Consider the following 21838-nt stretch of genomic DNA (forward strand, 5'->3'; position numbering starts at 1 on the left):
TCCTGTAACATGCCTGTGTGAAACATGCAGCCTGATAAAAATACAGTCCACACCGTGCTAAGATAATGACGTTGGGCTTGGGAATATCCAGCAGAAACACACACACACACACAGACACACACACACACTTGAGACACGCACACACCATCTACTTAATCTTTTCTCTGTCACTCGACTGGCAGAACACCGTGTTTCTACATCTCAGACGGTCGATATTCGAGTGCTTACACATTCTATAGCTACAGAGGAGGCCTGGATTGATGAATGCTGCTTAAGTGAGAGAGGGGCCCGACCATATAGGGATCTCAGCCCTGAGGGGAAGTTAGGCCACTGTAGGGGGTGAGACAGGAATCTGCTGCCACTTTACCAGAAGGCATTTCTTTACTTTTTTGTCCCTGAGACATCCACATCCGAGGTAAATGACCAGGACGTGAATTCCCGTGTGCCTCGGCAAACCAACGCAAATTAGCCTAAAATATCCCAAAAGATTTCCGTTGATTTATCATCCTGAATAAGTCTGAATAAAAAATTATGTCTATTTTTGATAATGGGGTCTGGGAATATGGGATTGGACTGTGGGGCGTGGAAATAAATATTTAAACATTTTTTGTGCTGGTTTCAATGACAGCACCAGTGTGTGGCTCAATATCTAAATCAAAGCCTGATCTGCACATCAGGACGATCATCTTAGAACTTAAAATACGTCCCGGATGCTGCTTTTACTGTAAGATGAGGATCAATTTGACATTAATTGGAACTGACTGATGGAAATATTCCAGTCACAGAAGAAATATACAGACGGGGAAATTCATTTTACTGGTAAAGCAAATAACAACCAGATTTCTTTCAAGGATTATATTTACAGCTTACGTGTAGTGAACGTGTTGCAATTTTTTAAACAAATTAGTAGCTCTTCTGTAAATGTTGGTTAAAAAAATCTATATTTGATGAAAGTCAAAAGTTTCACTTGTCCAGAGATGCTGCTGGCATCAAATTCTAAATGATCATGTTTCTATTTATATTGTACAGAGCTGGGTTAGTCTTACAAACTGGGTTGTATAATGATTACCATCTTAGTTGGGCATGTTAGCATGCAAAGATCAGCTATTTTACACCAAACACAAAGTACAGCTGAGGCTGATGGGAGTGTCATTAGGTCTGCAGGTATTTGGTCATGAACCGAAGTCTTGCGCCAGTAAAAATGTTGACTTGATAGTGAAATTAATTAAGTGAACAGCAGTTATTATAATTTATTCTGAGGGGGTGAATTTGATGCCAATCCATGTAACAATATTTGGCATAAAACCACATATGTCAGCCTTATGGTGGGAAATCTCAGAGGATTAACCACAGTCAGTAGGATTCATCCTCTAGGGAATATGAATTCATGTACACAATTGACGTTAATCCATCAAGTAAATGTAGGCATTTCTCTGGACAAGTGAAACTTTTGACGTACAGGTGATGCTAGAATTAATTCAGGGCATCACCACAGTTAGGATTTATCCTCTGGAGAGCATGAATATTTGTTCTAACTTCCACAGCAGTCGATCTAATGGTTGTCGAGACATTTCACCAGAAACCAAAAATATCAGTTTCGTGATGGCTTAAGAGATAAAGTCAGTCACCAAAGCCTCATCCTCTGGGCACTATTAATACACACAATATCATGACAATCTGTTCAACACTATTTCAGTATTCAGACAGACTGAAATTGGCTGAAAATCTGGCTCAAAAAGTAAAACATGAAGAGACAAAAGCCAGGAAGAAAAAAAAAAAAGGCAGTGAATCAAGCTGCATCCTCCAGCGAGAGAAGTCTGAAATTTAAAGACACATAAGACAATTCAAGTGGACAAGCCAACTACTGCTGTCAACTTTTTCATCCACCTTTTCTCTGGTATCATTTCAGAACACTTATCCCGAGAAGCTGGGAGTGTAATGGCACTGTAGTTTAAGCTGCCATCAGTCAACAGGTCTTAATCTGTTGAGTCCTGCTCGATACTCCTCTGGGAGAGAAAGCCTATTAGATTTCACTTATTTGAGCTCTCAAACAGAACAGAAATACCAACTGGCCAAATGGGATTTCCAAAGCTCGCTCTCTCCTGCTGACACATTAGAGCTGAGAAGTCTTTTACATTCCCAGACACATGTCCATGCACAAACACACCTGCGCTTGTTCGCGGATGCATGCAAACTTGCGAACATGTATGAAGTGCACACTGAGGAGCTGGTAAATGCTCGAACAGCTTTGCTGAAGTGATGGATTTTTACTTGTGTTTTACAGACTCAAAAGTGAGACTGTTGGATTATTCCGGCTTTAATGATCTATGCACCCCGTGTATATGAAGTATAGAGCTCTTATAGCGGTCATGCATGAAAAACGTCGCTTCAGATCGAAATGAGGTCTGATGTGTATCGGCTTACACTTCCTGCCTTAAGCCCGGCGGTCATCCAACCCCCAGCCTAATCCCAAACCTGAAAAGCCTCACCCACTCCCTTTGGGGAAGGTCACAGGTCAGGAATCATTCATGCAAGACACAAACAAGAACAGGCTGCTCAAAAACCACCTTTAGGACTGAAGAAGTCGCTCCGTGGCGTGTTTGTTTTTGCCAAAGATTAACAGAAAAACTGGATTTAAAAAATAAAGTTCAAAGAGCAGGTTGATGAAGGGAAAAAAATTAAAATATTTGGAGGTTCCCCAACGCTGAATCTCATTTGCATCTACCCCTATTGGCCTGTCACAAAGACCAATGAAACTGAATGTGGGCGTGCCAGCAGGACAATGCAGGCCAGAGTCCATTTATCTCCATACGTCAACATGGCTGGTATAGGAGAGGCTTTGAGCCAGCCACATTCTGGTCAGTTTAAAGAGTCTGCTCCACCAGACATGAGTTAATGGGCTACTGATGGACATGCAAAAGCAGGTGCTGTTTTTGTTGGAGCTTTGCACAAAAAGCCAAAGGCTACTCCCCGACTTAAAGCTGCAGTACGGGCAAAGCACTGCAGAGTCTGAGCGAGCTTCAAGAGCCAAATTCTAATAAAACTTTCCTCTTGATTCTTGGTGGTTCGGTCTTGAAATTTAGCTGTGATCCAGTTTAAGAGAGGTAGATCTTTAATTAGACAATGGATCACACAAAAACTGTGAGTACAGCTATCAATAATATCACCACATATACCAGCACATATCTCTAATGTGCCATCATTATGTTAAAACGGCAGCTAAAATGACTAACAGGTAGTGGGATTGAATCCTCAGATTCTGTGATTGCACATCACAGTCATCACAGTCAAACACACACAGTTATGCAATGCAATAAAACTCAATCCAAGATGAAACAAGGAAACTGCCAAGACAATTTGCTAACAAAGACCTGCTGAGACTAACAGACACTGATTTACAACAGAGAGAACAATTAGCGTTGAAAAGGCTCCAATTAAAATGACTCCCTTTGATCAGCAGAGGGAACGGAGCTTCTGCACGCACGCCATCTGCGATGGCGTAGTCAGATCAATCTGAAATGAAATAATTATGGCAAATTAATGGGTGTAAAAGTCACCAATTGATACGCCAAGGATGATTTCGTATGTCTAATTGGGACAGGGGGGAGGATGTGCCCGAACAGTGAGAGACATTGTACAGGAAATGCATAGATAGATAGATAGATAGATAGATAGATAGATAGATAGATAGATAGATAGATAGATAGATAGATAGATAGATAGATAGATAGATAGATAGATAGATAGATAGATAGATAGATAGAAAATAAACTCTGTTATGAAATACATTAAAAAGTAAAGAGAAAAAGGAAGCCGAGAGGAAAGCAAGAAAGACAGTCGTTGACGTCTGCATCACTCTCCTCCCCAGCATATGACTGTAGACAGAATATTAAAGCACACAAATCCTGTCACTGCAATATTCCATAAAGGTGCAATAAATTCATTATGGATTCAAGGGAGGCTGTAATGCTTTCAAATCATTCCCAATACGGCCGTGATCAAAACCAACAGCCGCAAATCAAATTTGGACCAAATAACTGTCAGGTGGGGTAGATTAATGAACGCAATACAAGTCCTTTGACGTGAAATGATGCCGTGCGAGAGTTAACACTGGAAAATATGTGTTCATATCTACTTTGGAAAACAAAAGAAAAATACAGCAGCTGCCAAGGATTGTTATTGGGTTGTATATTTCTGCTTCTGCGCTCACCTGAAAGCTGTGTGACAGTCCTGGTCGATATTCAAATGCAGACACTCAAGCATTCTGCGGGGAAGAAAAAAGAGAATAACTGAATAGCTAATGTACCTGACAATGGTGTTGACTTGTTTTGTTGCCTGCTGTAGACAGAGAAAAAATATCTCACAAATATGGGTAAAAAGTGCTCGGAAAAGACTGAATTTAGGGCAAAATGAAAACTGCTCAGATGGGGGGAAAATTGGCAAATTAAAGCAGATTTGCACAGCATATTTACATTTAACGTATTCCTATCATTTCTGATCAAATCACTTCAGTCTCAGATTCCAGTGCTTCCTATTTCTGGAATTTGTCTCTTTTTTTCCCTCCTCAGCAGAGATGACTGGAACACCTGCTGACTGAACAGGTGTGACGATCTTCCAGGAGAAAAAACAGGCTCCTGCACGCTCCCTCTGAGGAAACCCAAACACCCCGAGTAACTGAGGTGTTAATTAAAACGAAAAGGGAGAATGTTAAAACAGTGAGAAAAACGCCTGCTCCCCCTCAAGTTCAGCTTGGCTTGGCAGACGGCTGAGCCGGGACGGGAGGTTCATGCTAATTGTCGTGGCCTTTCATTTTGGGAAAGCACGTCAGAATCCTCAGCGGAGGCTAATTTGTAAGTTTCCCTCTGAGTACGTTCAGTCTGTCCCATTTTTTTTGTCATGTCAAGTATGACTTCTCCCCCGGCTTCCCCCTCGATTTCCACAAATAGCCAAAAGAGAGCCTTGATCGTTCACGAAATAAAGAGAAACTCTAATAAGATGCAGCATTTTTAACCTTTTAAAGTATCGAAACCTGCCAGGATCTCTGTAAGCACAGCAGGTGTTTTCCTCCAGCTTCATCATTTTGATAAATCACCTCAGTGCGTGATTTCCAAGCCAAAAACAGCAGCACGTGCATACAACTGTGGCAAAAAGGAACAGTTTAGACCGAGAAATGTTTCATACGGTCAAGCTCTGTCCAGCTGTCACACCATTTATCATGTGATTTGGGGTGTTGAAGTTAGAAAAAAAAAACAAATGTGTGGCTTTTTTTTTTTTTTTTTGAGGGAGGGCAGCTGCGGTGAAATGAGGCCTGTGGGTAAATGAGGCGTCAGAGCGTGCAGGAGTGTGTCGGACTGGTCACGTTTCCCTGCTGACATCACCAACGCCAGCTCACAAGCATGATGAGGACAGAGAGACACGGCGGCCTCTCACTGTCTGTACCAGTTGAATACTTGAAGACAAAAACAGCCACACACACACACACACACACACACACACACACAGTCTATTAAAGGCGCTCTATCATCAGCGATGTGGGAGGGTGGTGTGTGTGCGTGTGGGCTTGTGGTGAGCTGACTCACTCACACACATATGGAGCCAGGCACACATGCACACACACCTCCATACACGCACACACAGGCAGAAACACTCAGATACAGTCAGAAGGATCATACAGATGATAGATAAAGATGGACAGATCTTTACGCACACACACACAGGAACACACACACACACACACATTCAGTGCGTCACAGTGTAGTTAAATTGTGGCTGTCTTGTGCCCCCCCCCTCCCTCTGTCTGCCTCCTGTTTACTTTAAGCTCATGTTTTCCTTTGTGGCTTGTTTGAAGGGGATGAGGTCTGCCTGCAGAGCTTCACTGTTCTCCCAGGAGCACGTCTGTGTTGTGGCCTGCCATCCATGTACATGTGTTCGTGTGCGTGTGTGCGTGAATATGGTGGCTTTTAACGGGGCATAAACACCACCTGAAATGATTTTTCAGTGCTTTGGAGTGTCAGTATCGTCTTGCTCTGTTTTCGGTCAGCTTTGAGGAGCAGTCGGTGGACAAGATGCGTCATTTAATCCTTGTGTGTATTTTGTACATTGACATATGATGGAAGAGGAATCCAAACATTGTGGCTCCATAGTCACTCCAGTGAAAGTTGCTCCCTCTTCACATAAGCTGCAAACGTTTCTCCTGCTTCATGTCTTTGCCCAGCACCGCCTGGACTACTGCACATGAATGACACAGCAGCTGGTGGTGTTTTAAGGTGCACAAGTCTGCATTCACACATTCATGAATACACATTCGTTTGGTCGTGCTTATGAGCTTTAACCATTCACACACACTCGCACACCGATGGCACACCATTGGGAGCAATTTGGGGTCATGGGGGACATGTAGACTGCAGAGGCCAGGGATCAAACCACAGACCTTCTGAAAGGTGGATGGCTGCTGTAACTCCTCCACAGTTACCTTGTTGACAAAAAGCCATCACTGGATCCCAGATGTGTCACCTGACCACGCTTTTCCAAACCTTACTACTACACAAAAACAGACATACCTCCCAGACGTAACACAGGACGTAAACAGACGTAAACAGGTTGTGGACTTCAGTCGCCGCACCATCATTTGTCACATTCACTTGCTGTTTAAAAAAGCAGTTTTAATGTGTCTACACAGTGTCACATTAATCAAAGTTTAGCTCACATTTTTACTCTTTCAACAACTGTCACAACATATCAAATGTGTCACAGAATGAGGAAAAGAATAATAAGATTTCTGACAAATGTTGCCGCTTCTAAGCCTTTAAGCCTGTTTAAAACTACAGTTACTAATATCCTTGTTCACTTCCAGTACCTGTTCGGGACCAAAACAGAGCCGTGTATCATTATACAGACACGCTGTACGTAGATTGCTATTAGTGGTGTGTGTGTCCTGGACTTCTAAAGCTTTTCAGGATGAACAGCACATCTCACTTGGGTTTTCTCAGTGCTCTACCCATGCGGAATAGAAACAGGTGTTATGTGTGTCAATAATTACTGTGTATAGCTCTTCCTCTCATGACTGTGTGAGTGTGTGTGTGTGTGTGTGTGTGTGTGTGTGTGTGTGTGTGTGTGTGTGTGTGTGTGTGTGTGTGTGTGGTCCCATATGGTTTTGATGGGTAGTTGGACAGGTGACAACATGTCAAAAGAAAAACAACAGGCCTGTCGAATTCCCTCATGGGCTGCTTTTGCGAGTAGTGCAGTATATGTTTCATCCAAACTAGTTTGTTCTCTTACACATTTTGGTCTTTCTATTTGATTTTTCGGTGGCGAGGCTTCACCACAGAGAAACATCACACTGTATCCCCCCCCCCCCCCTTTGCTGTTTCGCTGTAAACTGTGCTTGGCTTTGTTGTGCATCAGAAGATGTAGGGAAGTCAACATCTTCTCACAGCCTCACTGCAAATGACACTTTTATTCAGCGCATCAAAAACACCAATCCTGTTTTTTATGAGCTGAATGCAACGTCACATCAAATCTAAAGGTGCAGCTATTATCGTTTAGAAAAAAATATATTCATGGTGAACACTTCACTAGAAACGTCCTTTTGTGACTTCTTCTGTGAATAACATATTTCAGCTGGTGGGTTTTTGTACAATGACAATAAACTGAAAAGCCATTTGCTTTTCATATCGGTGGGGCTCAACTGTATACTCACTCAACAAGTGTACCACAAGCATCCCAAAATGACACTAGGCTCTGAATACAGTGCTTTGAATTGAGAGCAACTTTTTGTGTGGTTTTGCATTGTGCCTCAATGTTCAGACTTCCTGTAGTAGTCTCTCCAAAACAAAGGCAACAATTCTTTGCCGGTACAACCCCACCTCCGCCTTCCACGTGTAACAAATACTTCCCCGGCGGACTCTCCCCGGTGAACACAATCAAATAAACAATACGGCTTCTTTTACTGAAAACCAGAGTGCCTATTAGAGAGAGCAAACGACCTGATTGTTGATTGTGTTAGCATGTCTGAGTGCCTCACTAAATTGCCCACAAGGGTTGAACGCAGGGGTGAGGAGGGAGGGGAGGGAGTGTAGAGGGAGAGGAAAAAAAAAGAAATAACAAAACTCTTGACTTCTACATGAGAGGGAATAAAATGAGTGCTCGTTTCGAGACACAGGGACAGATTAGCCGGGGTTCTGGGGTTGGAGCGTGATTACAGAGCTATTGTTGCTGTTGGAATATATCATATCGCAGCGTCTCCTGCAGCCTTGGCTAAATAAATCTGTCGTAATCCCCCTGGTGAGCCCCGGCGGCTTCGCGAGCGCCTACTTAACCAGGCTAATTAAAACTCTTCCTTGTCTTGCTTTCCCCAAATTTACATGCCAGCTTCTGTCTGCAGAGGCTCCATTGGCGGGATGCGTCCCCCTCCCTCCCTCCCTCGCTCTCCCTCCGTGCATGAACACAGGGAGGAAAAAAAAAAAAAAAGAGCGGGGGAGCAGAGAAACAATGTGAAAACTTGCCAGGAAGTGTGTGTCGGAATTGTCCTTGTGTGATCTAAATATGGGATATTTCATTGATGACCCACTTTATCAGGAGGCATGTGAGGAAGAATGAGGAGGGCTGGGAAGAGTGACTTCATACACACACACACACACACACACACACACACACACACACACACACACACACACACACACACACAGCACTCAGCTTTATCAGTTTAACAATTATTGTCACCGGGCTAATTATGAAAGGCAATTAGTACCGCTTACATGGCAGGGAAAAGAAAGATGGAGAGAGGGAGAGAGAGACAGAGGGGCATTTTTTTTTTTCTCAGCGCAACATTTCAAGATTTGCATCTTGAAAATTGGATAGGAGAGGAAGCGTTGGGGTTTCCTGGGAAATAAAGTGTCCTCACATGGGAGTGCTTGTCACTTAATCATCTGGATTTGTTCAAGGTGACATGGTGATGCACTTGGGAGCCCGCGGTCCAATTCCTCCTCTCGGGTGGAGGGGCTTAATGAATGGATGTGTCCTCAGGCGACCCGCGAGTTCCACTCCTCATGGCACGAAAAGATGGATGAGGAATTTTATGGCTTTTTTTTTTTTTTTTACTTATTACATTGTGCACAGAGGAGAGCGAGACAAGGATGATGGGAGATAAAGAGGATGACATGTGGTCAAGGTTGTGAGTCAGCCTTAAATCCATAGCACTGAAAGCAAACACTGGTCGCCGCTAATCAAGCTACAACAAGAAAGAGTAGGAAATGTCATTAATTTTGTGACAAAAGAAAGAGGAATAATAGAGCAACAGATGTTTTATTGATCGTTTTCAAGGGGGCTCCTAGGAATTTAGTGTACCGTTCAAGGACCCTACAGCAGGGGCGATTTTTGGAATTCCTTTTCAATTGACTGCCGGCATGCGCAAATTTGTTGTTTACCAGCTGCAAAAAGGTGAGAGAAACTGTTCTACCCATTTTGTTACCGTTTTGGCAAAACGGTTTTGGAACTTGAATGTGGACATCAAGCTTTGAGCGAACAGTGACAATCAACGCTTGATCGGATGGAAGCATACATAAACTGAACTGAACGCATATTTGCTGTCTTAATTCATGAATTTGGTAAATTATATCTTCAAGCTGGCTGGTTAGTTGAGTACGTTTTCACTGTGTAGCGACAGCCACAAAAGTGCAGCAGCGAGATGCTCCGTCCTCTTTGATGTAGTTTGTTTTGTGCACGCTTTGCTGTAATTGTGCTTGCATGTGATGATAAAAGAGTCACATGAAACCAAAGCACCCTTGGCCATGATGCGAGCTGATCCATCATGACGTTGCATTGCTTCCCTTCCCCTCCTTCTTCTCTTCTTTTAATCATCTGTAGTCTTCATTTGAAAAGTGGTGACGCGCAGCCACGCACAGTAATGCATGTTGATTTGTGATTGTGAACATGCTGATGAAACAAAACCTAAATGCCCCCACAGACCCCCAGTTATTTACAGCCTCAATCATGCTGCACATATGCAAATGATCGTCTTATGCATGGGGGTATTAAATCTGAGCACAGCTTCCCTCCCGTCACTATCAGAGTTGAGGCAATCTACATTGTTAATCTTAGAATAACTTGTCCAGAACCCTACACAGACGCCGATAAACCTGGTGTGCACGTTGCTCTCCAGAACGGTAGCAGACAGCCCTCCTGTAGTGAAAGACAAGCACAGACTAAACATGACAATGTTGATTGATTGGACCGTAGATCCTTAGTTCCCTGCCGGCACTGTTTGTGCCCGCCCCCCTCGTGTTAAGAGGTCATATTGTGCAGCATTTCTGCAGACAAAACACCAAAAGTTTGCTAAAGCAACACCAGTCACCACCTGGTCTGCGAAGACAGGAAGGTTGCTGTGCCTCGCTGGAGCGTCTGACCTAATTGGAGCAATTGGAGACGGACACTCGCTGCCATCAATCACGGCACCTCAGATGGATTTTGGAAGGATTTCAACAAGGGAAGAGGGACAGAGAAATTCAGGTGTGCACTTGAGTGTGTGTGCGGACTTTGAGGGGTGGGGGTCGAATTTGATGCCTTGCCAAAGTTGGATTTTCCCCTGGTGAAACCTGAGGCATTTGAAACAGCAGGCTGCAGAGTCGGCAGGCCTGGGTTTAGGGTCACGGTATTTGTGGTGGGGGGGCAGCTTGTCATCTGTAATGGAGGAATGTGGGGCCGTCTCGCTGGGGCAGGGTATTCCCTTTCACGCTGCGGTAAAAAGAAAAAGAAGGGCAGGAGGAGAGGGATGGGCTGGGTGGAGCTGGGCCTCTTTCTCAGACGTTTGAGGGATGGACATCATGTTGCAGTGGCCTATTTTCAATTCCTAGAAACTCCAGACAAGCTGGACCTTCTCAAGGTAACGCTACCAAACAACCTCCTGACTGACATTTCAGAGCCCAAACCACATGCTCCCCGAAATGTTTTGTGACAGATTTAGTAAAACTAGTTCAGATAATTCAACTCTAATCAACTTTAGTCAGGCCTCATTAATCATATGTTGTCTAATCAATCAAATCATGCCTGCTTCCCTTTATTCTATTTTCTGCTTTATTTTTAATCTTATTGTTGCTATTATTATCAAGTGGGTTTTAATTTCCATCTTATTTTATATAAATTTACTCTTCTGTTTTTAATTTTCCTTTAATTGTATTTTTTTTTATATTCTCTTCTACTCTCTCTCTTTCTTTCTTTGAAATGTGTGATTTTAATGTATTTTTATGCTTCTGTAAAGCACTTTGAATTGCCTAGTATATGAACTGTGCTATACAAATAAATTTGCCTTGCCTTGCCTAAATTGGTTTTTATGTCCATTCTGACTTTTTTGTATGAATTTCATTCTTATTCTTATTCTTATTCTTATTCTTATTCTTATTCTTATTCTTATTCTTATTCTTCAGTGCAAACAGGCAAGAAAACTGTTTTCTGGACTTGCAAACAGGCAAGTCCAGAAAACAGTTCTGTGACATTCGTGCAATCAATCCAAAACAACGTGACAACAATAATGATTTGATCACATTAATTGAAGAATTTTGTAACAGCCAAGCTCCATTTGTCCGGCGTCATGCAACCTCAGAAATACATCAAGACATTTCAGCATCTTTGCAGAAAATCCATAACTCTGTGGCTGATGTACACTGATGACGAGACAATAAGCGGGTCTTTTTGATTGTCTTTTACAGTTTGATGATTGCATTTTCTGCCAATGAAAGAGAAAGCCGTGGCTTCAAAACAGTTTAATTTGTTCATTTTGCTTTTTAAAAAGTCTTCGCACAGAGTTGGACTGTCTGTCTGTGCTTTCCTGGAACACAGCGTCTAACCTCTCCTCGCCTGTAACTTCAGTATCTCTAAAAACACATATGCACGCAGTTTTTCGCTGCCACAGCTGCTGCTGCTGCTGCTATGGGACAGCGAAAAGTGCGGCCAAAGATCTCCGGGAGATGCCCCACAGATGTGAGCCCACATGTGTTTTTTGAAGGATGTGTAAGTATTGACAGCGAAGGATAAGCTCCAAATGTGGAATGCCATTAACAAGATCAATGCCTTCCTCTCTGAATATGGTATGTTTTCATGTTTTATGGTTTGAAGATGGAAGTGCTGATGTCAGGTTGAGCGCCAGCTTCGGGTTGGGTTCATCTGCGGTTCACTTAACTTGAGGCTTCCTCCTGTGCGAGCAGCTTGGCGTGACTCTTGTAGGTGTGTGTGCGTGTGTGTGTGTTTGCAAGTCTGTATGTGTTCAGCTGTGGGTGTGTGAAGTATCCAAACTGTGATTCATTGCTATCTGTTGATCCTTTGTATCTTGATATGCCCACTCTCTTTGTATCCTACACAACACGCACACACAGGCACACACCTTTCTCCTTTCACGCCGCTCTTTTATTCCTTCATGCTTGATTTTCCCTTCTCGCTTCAAATTGAACAGACAGGGGGACATACTGTATTTACACAATGAAATAATTAGGAACACTTTTTGGCACGTGTTCGGGGGAAAAGGGGGTCCATTCACACTGGAGACCTGCTCTTACCACCTTTGCCCCCTGGCATCTGTCACCAACATCAAATGGAAAACTAAAAAAAGCAAAAATACAACTGAGTTGTATTTATTTTGGTGTAATCATTAGGATTAAGCTGGTGCAGAAACGCATTAATTCCTAATCCTCCCCGTGTCCCCTCTCCCTATCCCAACTCCACCCTTGTTCCCCTCCACCTCTCCTTTCTCCTCCTCTGTCCTCCCTCCCTCTCTCCCCCTTGCTTTACAGCACCAAACGCTTTTAATTTGTCAGGGAGGGTTGGAGGAGTTCGGGGGGGTTAGTGAGAGGCACTCGTTCGGAGCAGCTTTGAGCCTCTGCCAAGCTCTCGTTCGCATTGTGCTGCTTACAGCTGGGCTTGCCCTCCTTCCCTGCTCTCTCCCTCTTTCTCCTCTCTGTTCCTCGTCTCCCTTTCTTTTTTTTCCTTTCTCTTGTTTTGTGTGCGGCACTGTCTGCTTTACTTGATGGTTTCTGCTGTGGGGAGTTGGGGAGAAGAAGGGGGTCACTTGTCATGGGGCCAACTTTCGGGGTTTCCATCCCTTGTGTGTGGACACACACACACACAAAAAGACACTCATGCACACACATAGGCACAAACACACACCAGTGGCAATAAACACCAGGGAGGCAAGACGGGGAGAAGGGACCAGGGTTGAGACGGAAGGAGGGGAGAGGGAGGTGAAGGGGGCAACATGGCACACTCTTTCGAGGCAACCTTGCAGCTCTACTTTCACTTTCTCTCCCCTTTCCTCTTTCTTTGCTTCGGTTCTCTTTCAGGGTTTCTTTTTTTGTGTGGCAGAAGTAGGAAGAGCAAAAACTAATAGCAAAATTGTAGGCCCTTATTATGTCAGAAATAAACAAAGACACAGTCCACAAAAGACATGATCAATGGATGAAGAAGTGAGGGAAAGAATAAAAGAGGCAGGTTCAGAGATAGGAAGCACGGGTGCTGCAGAAGAAAAGGCAGAGATGGAGAGAAAAGAGAGAGACAGATGAAATGAGAGAGATAAAGAGGGGCAGAACGAGACAGGGAGGCAGCAGAGAAACTCCAATAAAGGCGCAGATCAGATAACGGCGTCTCTGAGGACTTCCAAATGTCCTTTTATCTCAGCGAGAAACGCTGATATTAAAAACCAGACTGAGATAGCACGCCGTCATTTACTGCCTTTACCAAGTAGTGAGTTATTACTGTAAATTGGATCAGAAAATACTCATCGAGGCTCATCTCCAGCGCACTTAGTGACTAAAGTTTCCTCTTCCGACGTCTCATTGTGTCGCCCTGACAGCGCACTGTAGCTGCTCAAAGGCCTCGAAGGAAAGAGGAGTGACACACTCGTTGGGTAAAAACCACACACTTAGTCAGGGCTTACTGACTCATCCTGTGGGCTGCTCTGCCAGTCAGGTTATCCCACAGTATCAGGTGTATGCACTGTTGGATGCCAGATGTCGCCTACAAACGTGAAAGGCACATTTAGTTCTGTTTGAATGGAGAAGAATAGAGAGGAATTCTTTCAGAATGGGAGGTTATGTATGATTCAAAGCCCAGTTTACAGTCAAATGTTTGTGCTTTGTTGTTGGTTAACGGTCTAATAGGGGAGTAACGGCTGATTCAGTCCTAACTGAAAGAGGCCTACTTGCGAAAGTCCAATTATGCACCAGGATTTTTTTGTGCTAGAAATTTAAATGCAGTCATTTTGATAGCAGTTTTCAGTTTTAAAGATCAGCTGGTTTACTGGAAGTGGATGGAACTTCCCAAAACTACATTTTAATTGTCTCAGTGAAAAAAGTTAATGTGACAATATGAACCACACCATGATTTACAAGAACTGGTGTTGCATTGTCTCATATATAAACAGAAGCCAAGCTGGTGAACTTTGTTGAGCTGAAACTTCCCCTTTTATTCAATCTTTATCGCTTTTCAGCACAAACTGTGAAAACACCTGCCATCCATACTAATCAAATCTTAAATGAAACTTCTTCACAGCCATCAGCTGGTGTCGTATGCAGACGAGAGGGGGAAAAAAGTCACATTTAATTTGAATAACAAATGAATCCTTTTAGTGGGAGTGCTGCAATTTTCCTCAACGTGTGTGGATAATGATCTGACTTCCAGAGGGATCAGATTGAGTTTGGTGAAGGTTACATCACCATGACAACTTGGAGGCAAGGCAGTTGATCGGGCGAGAGAGTGACAGCATGGCTTTCGTATCCTTAAAGATTTCCTGGAAAGTGTAAGCACTCAATCCGGACAGTCATGTGACCAAAGTTTGGTCAATCCAAGTCTAGTTTTTGAACATGAAGACAACATGGAGCTCCATACTCACTTATGTAAAGAAAATAAGAGAATCACATGTTTGACAGAACCAGCTGAGTTAGTTTTTTCCTTTAACTAATCCTGCCACACACATACTTTTGACATGTGAAATAAAAAAGCTGAATAACGTTGCTCATTTCCTCCCATAAATCATTTGTCACTATTTTCCAGCTGATGTAACGCTCATGTTGCTGTATGTTGCTTAAATGCATTGATGACATAGTGGGAATTCTTGTGTGGCATAGCAGCGGCTTGCAAATGTAGCCGCACTGAGGCCTACTCAGCTACAAAACACACACACACACACACACACACACACACACACACACACACACACAGACTGCAACACGTGGAGGGAGTTAAGTGAAACAATGTGCTCAGGATGTACTCAGCAGCAACACACATATGTAAATTCTGGCTCGGCTGATCTCAGAGCAGTTCGGCCTTTCCTTGGCTCTCTTCTTCCAGCCCCTTTAAAGCACAGGAGGAAACATGACCGTGCCGTGACTCCTCCAGGCTTCCATTTCACTCTAATCGCCTGGGAAAACAGGAAATTGCGGTCTTGGAAAATGCAATGTTTATACTTAGGTCACATTTACATGAGCACCCCTCCCCCACCTCAGTCCTCCTTTTGTTATTTAATTTTCCTATTTTTCTTCCTCTTTGATCTTTGTTGATTTTCTGATTTGCTTTTTTGGAACAGCAGCCCTTTTTTTTTACTGCCACACTGAAGTTGTTGAAAACCTGATTTAAAGGGCAGTGCTGGGGCTTTGATTACTGCAGTTGCATCTAACAGCGACAGCAACTTTGCAGAGGAAATCTAATTATCCCGGCTGACTCTGCCTCTAAATGAGTTAAAAACACAACTGCTCCACAACTTGAGCAAACGGAAACCTAAAAACACAGACGTGAGTGGATCGATGCTGCATCAAACTTAACATTTGCCGGCAGAGCTTGATTCAAAGCGCTCGCTGCACTGTCGTATTTTTCATCCTCTCGAGTTTTACGCTTCCACAAAGGGCTTGAACCTCTGCGGTCAGATTTGGCATTCATCCAGTCATGTGCCTGCACCGCTCTCTGCCACTCCGCCCTTCACTCCTCTGCAATCACCCCAGCACTCACTTGATATTTTACTCTCACTTCCTTTTTTTGCTGTCTGCCTGTGCTTCTCTCTCTGCGTGTGTGAAGTTCATGCACTTATGCACGTTTTAATTTCATAATCCACGTCGGGGTCCGCACCGCTGCTTTGGTCCTACCTGTAACACTACCTGCACTGCTTCCTGATCCTCGCCATCAATCATGGCGCTCCCTTCCTCTCCACAGCTTTCACACTGGCCTCAAGCCCTTACTCCCCATTTCACGGATCACGGACCTCCTGCATTCTTCTATGCGCTGTTATGTGTGTGCGTTTGCGTGAATGATGGGGAACAGAGAGACAGAATTGTAACTTGATCTTTGGACATCTTGAGTGCCTCGTCTCTGCTCCGTTCTCCTTGAAGGGATGTGAATGGCAGGCAGGTGAACACACCTGGAGCCCTGCGGCGCCACGTGCACACAGACGTTCACACAAACACGCACATTCCCAAACCTGCTCTAATGCCTCTCTTAAAGCCCCCGAGTTGAGGGCCGAGCCTCTTCTGTGTCTCTTTTACAGGGTTGTGAAGTGTTGACAGTTGCACATTATGGAGACAAATTGAGTGCCCTGAGCTCGGTGCGCCTTCAGACGTGTTAGATGGATGTTTGAGAACACTCTGAGGACAATCTACATGGAAACTTTTTTGAGAGAAATCGCTGTAGTCTTGGCTGGCAGCACGCTCTAATAACAGTTGAGGAAACTGGAGGAAAAAGCATCAAATGGTGTTTTCAAACATGTTTTATACATGCAGCAGAAAAATACCAAAAAGTGATTTGGAGCAAAGAAATGACAGAGCAAACTGAATCTACAACCTTTTGGTCTGATATAATAATGTCAGTTATTATTATAACTTTGGGACTATTTTGGCACCTGAAATTGAATCTCTGGAAGTTATTTTTGGAGAAGATTTGCTGCTGCTGTCTGCATGGCTGAAGTGGTGGGATACATGGCGGTCAGGTGGTCCCCTCAGATTTGCATTTAAATACAGAGAAATTTTTAGAGTTGGCGGCAGGAGGGCAGACGGGGGTTAAGTGGTCGCACTGAGTTGGTTTACCCAGCAAGCCTTGATTTAGTCTGTGGCGAAGGGCAAAGCTATCATTAGGAACTCACCAGGCTCACCGCCGCTACACACTGATAATACACCAGTCTGGTGCAGTCTGCAGGAGAAGAGCAGCCTGTACCATGAAAGTTTGTTCCAACTTCTCACAGCAGTGATAATCCTCCATTAGCTTCTGTCCGTGTGGAGAGAAAAGAAAAGCTCACAGTGTCCTGAAGCGTCTCTGCCGGGCTCGTTCTCAGTTTATGCTTTGCTGTTTTATGGTATCTTTAAATGAAGCTTCTTTTGCATTTTGTTTTGGTTTGAGTCGGTTAACGCAAGGACCAAAACGTCAGCGTATGACAAATGATAAATGATTTCTAATTAAATGATTTATTTAGTTTAAGAGGAAGCATGCTTTTCTCCTAATCCTCCAGCTGAACTGAAAAATTAAAGGTATCCAGATGGGCATGTTTATGTTCTTGCATGAATAATTTCTTATCATTTTGTTTACTTATTGTATATGTACAGTATATGTATGGGCATGTGTGTATCAGGGGACAAATGATCAGACAAAATGAAGCTACTCTGTGTTGTGAATACTTCTTTTTCCTAAACTCTTGAATTAGCTGACCCACTTAAATATTTTAGCTCTAAATAATCAACTCAACCTTCCCAATCTTTGCTCACCATCTATATTTAAAAAGTCTACTTCTTTTACAAATTAGCTTAGCAAAAACAAAATTACCCACACAAAGTCAGTGAAACATAATATTGCATTAGCTTGAATGTTTTACATTTGTATTTGCTTTGTCCCATTCATGATCCTCCCTCATTTCTGTCAGTGTGCTTTATTCTTTTTGTCAGTTTCACATTGGATCAGACTCACACTGCTGTGTTTCTAGGCTTCCAGTCCCATGATGTGATTATATGTGCCTGTTTGTATCTGTGTTTCTTTAGCGATTTAAGCATCTTACAGCTATTTTACAAATCTCAGCATTAATCTTTAATGTCCTCTCTAATCCAGTAATGCTGGATTCAAGAATTATACACTACTCCATCATTCACAGAGCTGCTAAGGCGAAAAAGATTTTGTAGCCCAAAAAAAAAAAAAAAAAAAAAAAGATTTGTGTTTGATTAATCAAGGCATTTATGCAGCTTTGTTTTAATTTTTCTTTATCTTTGGTCGCTGTCCTCCAGCAAAACCCTGCTTACTATTGCAAACTTTCACACCACTCAAAAAGATGCACATTTCTAGTGCTGGCTCAAAAATGTTCCACTTCCTAAAATCAGAAAAAGAGACTTCCAAACAAGAAAAATAAGCAACATAGAATAGATAATTATTTGGAGTTCAAAGTTATAGTAGCCATAGACTCTCTAATTGACACTGACATGTTCCTCTCATAATAAGTCAATCTATTTATGGCCAGAGCCACTTATGGTTCCACAATTAGCACACTGCATCTACAGTGGTTGCACATGTAATTAGCAGTGTGTGTGTGTGTGTGTGTGTGTGTGTGTGTGTGTGTGTGTGTGTGTGTGTGTGTGTGTGTGTGTGTATGCTGAAGGAAATGGAAGAGAAGTGGTGAGCTGTTTCCTGCCCCTTAGCACCTCTCTGCCTTTGTCTTGCATTTTAAGAGGGGTTCAACCTCATTGTCGACAATAAACACGACAAAAGGGACTTACCACGGCCCTCCCTTGACACCCACCCACCCACCCACCCATCCACACGCACACTGAACCTCAAATGGCGTAATTTGAATTTAAATAGAAGTGTACAGTATTGTGCACTGGTGAGTAAAGTGCATCATCCATTAGTGAGGACATCCTTAGGTCTCCTTTGAATAACCCTTTGCTCTGCCTCGCCCGCGCTGGCTTTGTTCGGAGATGACAGGACAACAATGAGAAAATTATCACAATCCTCATTCAGATTTTTTTCGCCCCACTTTACTCGCTTAATATTAGATTGTATAAAAATAATTAACCGGGCCTGGAAGAATTAAGCAGGAGTCTCTTTGGAGACGAACTGGAGGCCCAAGCGTTGACAGTTACAGAGCTATACCAGGGATTTTACTCGTTTCAGGCCGTAACAAATCACACATAATGTACATTATCACTGACTTTAACCTTGATTTGACTGTCTTGAAACTTGCATGAGATACAGTTAATCCATTACAGAGAAAAATTTATTTTGTAAACTGCAAAATAATTCTATTTGTGAGTGATAGTGTCAGAATACAAACAAAAACGCAAAGGATGATATGGAAAAGAGTCAGAAATTTCTCGCATGATAAAAGTTGTGTATTGGATCATCACAAACACTTAACTGCGCGATGATAACATAAGTGACAACAATTTCAATGAAAGTTGTTTACAGTCAAGCGAGTTTCACCTCTCAGCACACCGTAGATGTGGAATGACTGGAAGCAAGTGGCTGCAAAGAAGGCAGAAAATCAATGCAAAAACTCACCATGTGCTGTGATCAATGGCATTAATGTTCAAAGAATGATTTGTCATTTTAGAAATATGCTTATTTGCTTTCTTGACACATTGTGGTTTTCCAGGGGGGTTACGTGCTGGACAATTTGTCAGCCCGGGACAGTGACCTCCTGGAGTCTTGCTGTCGCCGTAAGGTTGCCAGGCTACCAGCAAAAACTCCAGAAAGTCACGGCTCCCGGCCAAGAAATAGTCAGCAGTCACTTTATCCCCATAACACCACAATGTGATGTTTTCACACTTTGGTTTTTGTACAGATTGCACAAACTGCGACGTGTTACATAGTTTGGTAGAGTGAACAGTTAACAGTGGGGCTGACGTTCAGAAAATAAAATCACAAAGTGCTCGATTACACGGCTGCATCATTGTCCGTGAATCCCATGTGCACAGGTAGGGATTCTGAATGCAGGCAGGAAACTCCACCACTAACAGTAAAAACTAATATAGAGAGTACTGTAAGCACATATGATGCCTGTAGGTCTCGGGTCCATGGATGCAGGTAGTCAAGGAGGGCTGAAGACCTCTATTTTAGGGTTTATAAATCTGGTGTCTGTGGGCACATTCCTGTGCTGTGGCAGTGTGCAGTAGTGATGTATTTTACATCAACCAGCAAAGATTTGTTTAACAGAGCTTAAAAAGGGAGCAACCATGCAGATGGTGTAGGCAACAGGCTCAGCAGCGACTACACACAACGGTCTCTCCATCAGTTAACGTCACCATGACAACAATGTCAACAACAGGGAAATAAGGCACATTAAGACCACATTCATCCGGGCACAGGATGACAGTGAATGATCTCAACATCTCTATCAACTTATTGATGAATAGAAAATGTATTTCAAAATAGAAAACGTGACACTTTTTAATTATTTATTCCTAATTAACCTATTATTCTTTAATATTTCTAGCTAAATTAATAAATTAATGTTATTTTTATCCGTATGAACAGACTCCTAAAAAAACCCAAACATGTAAAATCCATCATGATAACAGGATACTGATCTAGAACGGGCCTCTACCAAGGAAGCAGTTAGTGCTCCCAGAAGTTCATCAACCAATGAATGAGTCCTTATCGCAATAAAAACCTCCTCTTTGGGATCCCAGGAATCAAACAAGACTCAATACAATAGTTGGCCAACAAAAATAAAACCAAGTGATGCCTCCTGCATCTAATAGACCAGCTGTGTGACAGACTGGACCTCTTCCACTGGAGAGTGATGTTGGATGTGCACATTTTCTGATGGTCTGACAGTTAAGTGTCTTTACAAATCCCTGCATTTTGTTGGAGAATTAGATCCTTTAAGTGTTAAAACCCTGCTCTGAGTTATGTTCTGCATGGGGCATTTCCTTTCTTTTCACACATCCAGAATATCTGCAGTTCAAGGGCAAATGATTTACATTACCCGAGAGTACACAGCTGTCTTCAACTACAAATGAAAAAGACCAGCTTCAGTTTTTACCCACTGTCCAAAAACCAAAAACAGATTTTCAGTATGCGGCCCTTTGTTTGAAAGAATGACTGCGCTGAATCACATCAGCACTTGGACAATGTACTCCATATTCTGATCGCTTGTCCATAAGCCTGCAACATGTGTAGAGACATCTAACTAATTCTCCGCAGCAGCAGTAACCCGACTCTTCTGGACTGACGTTCTGTAGCTAAAATAATGTCAGGGACAGGAAAAAGCTGTTGTGTTATCTTGTCAAAGCACGGGGGCCACGCAACAATGGCGAAACACGTCCGCTGCCAAGGGAAGCGTTTTATACGTAAATTGGGGGCCGATGACATATATTTGATGACCGGCAACAGTTTGAACTATGAGCCTGACACTTCAAAGGGATCGGGTTTCCTCACAAGTTTATTTCCAGTTCCTCTCTGCAATGAGTTTTTAGTGGTGTGGGCTTGGCTGAGGGTGAAAGGGAAGGAGAGGGAGATTTCACACACAGGGACGGACAGATGTATGTGGGCTAGCTCACGCGCACACACACACACACACACACACGAGAGCTTAGACAGAGTGCTTGCACTTCAAACAAATGGGACTTCATCAGTGTACATCAGTAATGGTTCCAGGCTGCCCCAACAGTCCTAATCATTTCCAGAGGGAGACATAGACCGAGAGATAGTTTTTTTTTAGCTAGAGCCTCTGTTCCAAGCAAATTACCTTGAGCAAGTCAAACATTAAAGCACATTGTAGGATAAATGCCAGTCTGCTTGTAGAGACATGTGAAGGACACTATGAAGAGATCACAAAGAGCTTTTATTGACCGTATGCACGTTCACATTCTGAACAACTTTCAATGAAAAC

The sequence above is a fragment of the Chaetodon trifascialis genome, chromosome 17, assembly GCF_039877785.1.
Source record: "Chaetodon trifascialis isolate fChaTrf1 chromosome 17, fChaTrf1.hap1, whole genome shotgun sequence".
Lineage (NCBI taxonomy): Eukaryota > Metazoa > Chordata > Actinopteri > Chaetodontiformes > Chaetodontidae > Chaetodon > Chaetodon trifascialis.